The sequence below is a fragment of the Silene latifolia genome, chromosome 1 (assembly GCF_048544455.1).
Source record: "Silene latifolia isolate original U9 population chromosome 1, ASM4854445v1, whole genome shotgun sequence".
NCBI classification, from domain to species: domain Eukaryota; kingdom Viridiplantae; phylum Streptophyta; class Magnoliopsida; order Caryophyllales; family Caryophyllaceae; genus Silene; species Silene latifolia.
In genome coordinates this window covers 138,242,284-138,245,066 of record NC_133526.1, presented here as the reverse complement: position 1 = coordinate 138,245,066, position 2,783 = coordinate 138,242,284, and positions in this window count along the sequence as shown.

The window sequence follows — 2,783 nt, the reverse complement described above, 5'->3', positions numbered from 1 at the left end:
AGGTGGGGCTTGCCAAAATGGCGATACATCCAAGCATTAAGCACACAAAACAAGTAATGGATGCATCTACAAAAAAGGAATAGCCACTTTCCTCATCTAAGTGGCAGATATTATCTAAGAGGGAAGCAATCTAAGGGGACACACTCCATTATAGATATGGTTTCTTCAAGTTACTAAGCCTAGGAGGATACAAACAAATCACCTCCAAGTTGTGTCAAGCTAGGGTACCTTTTTCTTCAATTGCTAAATGCTTTTGTCAAGAGTAGACTCCCTATGGTGTTAGAAACACTGTAGGATTATGGAATTCCCCTTCTTTCCTAGACAAGAAGAAGGGTCGTCCCCTCTCCACCATGCACAAAAGTGGGATAAATGGAAAAAAGGGATCAATATGCTTTTGAATTTCATAATGGGAGTTTGTTTTTGATTTTGTTATTCCCCCCAATTTCTTGTGGCATTTGACATTTTTGAGAACAATTTCTTGCCATTTCTTTGATGTTTGGCATTTTGATACTTGACAATTTTCAATTTTTTCATTTTTTGAACATTTTCAAAGTCACCCTAATTTGTAACGAGGGTGCTTTTATTGAAGCATAGGAGTTCTCATTTTTGTACACCTCTTTTCTTTGATGCAATTTGTGCAAACTTCTTGATTTTCAGTTTGATGCTTGAACTTAAATTGAGGATTTTTGTGCCCATTCCCTTTTTGTGTGAAAGATATGATAGAAGTGGAAGATGGTTGCATGGTTTCAAGGGTCGCCTTGGAATAAACGGTAGCCAAGGAGTTATCACACCACAAAGTACTCTTGACTAGGCCTTAATCCATGGGTCAAAGGATACTAACATGACACATCCTTCGGTGTTTTGGAGGTATTCTAATGAGCAAAGTCTTAAGAATAAAAAATATCTACATGGGCCTTATATACACTTATCAAGCTTCCCAAATAGGTGTTTTCACAAAAAATTTCCTAGAATGCAACTACATGCCATGATACAAGTAACATATATATAACATAATGCAAATATTTCTATCAACTAGTATGCCATATAAACTAAATGCAACTCCTAACAACACATTGGTTTGTACCGCATCAACCAAAATAAAGCCACATTGTCATTAACATATAAAAGGAGGAAGGAGATTTGAAAAGATCATACCATGCGGTCTTCTATTTCCTTCATGCCTCGAATGTGGCGTAGTCGGTCCAATGTGATAAGAGTGACAAAAAAACACAAATATATACAATATGTACAATTTTACACTACAAAGGAATGAACATGTTTTTGGTTTTTTTGAGAATTTTTCAATTTTTATCATTTTTTGATTTTTGAAAGGTCAGAATTTCCCATCCCCACACTAGTATGGGCATTGTCCTCAATGGCTAATAGAATAGGAAATTATGCAATGCAATCTATATGAAACTGCATGATTTATAAACTACTATGCAAGCTATATGAAATATATAACAAGTGATGCAATCTAATCTATCCTATATGATGCATGCTTCTATTGTTTAGAGAGCTAATTTAAATTAACTCGTATCCCTTGTGAGTGAACTTACCCAAACCGAACAAGACACTATTTCTTGTGTTAAAAGAGGGGAAGTTCATGCACAAGGCAAGTATGCAATGCCTGATTTCTAAATTGTCATTTTGGATTTTGCAAATGGGAACAAAATAATAAACACCTCAATGGGACCGAGGTGGGAGTCCTTTGAATAGTGCTAGGACTCTAAACTCAAAATTATCAAGAGCCCAAGTTGGCTCTACAAATGATCAAGATTAAAAACAAGAGATGATTACAAAGCTAAAGGAGGGGTAGGAGACTCACAATGGAATAGATTGATGCTAAGCACTCAACTCCGCACTTGTGGTATCCTCCATAGAGCTCTGCCAACCCTCAATTGTCGCTCATTGCGACATCATCATCAATGGCCTCATCACCGGTATCATCATCATCGGAATTATCATCATCAGAATCATCATTATCAACCTCCATTGGACCAGAGGATTCACCAACTTCTTCGTCATTGGAACTCGAACTTTGCTCTTCTTCTTGGCATGAACCAATACCTTCATCACCTTCTTCAACAACAACCTCCTTTCCATTAGCCACCCGACTATCCTTTTCGGCATCTTGAGAAGTTAGGGAAGAACATTTCCTTATCCGCCCAACTAGGCAAAGGACATGAAGAATCAAGAAGTCCTTGCCTAGATAAATGTAGTAGGGGTGGATATTGGGCACGATAAGCAGTTACCCGGTCATCATAAGCTTCTCTATGCATTTATTGCATCAATTGGGTCAAGTAATCATTGCATACCACAACATTAGAGCCACTTGGTTTCAACTCTTGGTAGGAAAAAGGATAGAGTGGAGTCACAATGGTAGAGGAGGAGGGCTTTGCAATCAGATCCCTTTGTTGCTTGATTATCAATTCGGCTTCTTTGGAGACGGGAATGAGGTAGTTTGGTCTATGGGTGGAGATACGACAAATCTTGGTGGGCAAGACAATGGACTTGGCTTCCTTGATGAGCTATTCAAATTTATGGTCAAGATTGTCATTTTTGACCCAATGAAACTTGTTGATCAAAGTACTCATGTCAAGAAGGTTGTTTTCCTTAACCGGTTTGTAGGTGTTATCCTTGTTGAACTCTGGGTTAAAGTGTTTAGCTATCCTTGTTACCAAGCCCCCATTTACAATAAAGGCCGCTCCCTCTTTCCCATTATCAATATCTAACCACCGCTCAATCAACAATTGAAGAATGTTGTACTTTTTGGTGGACTT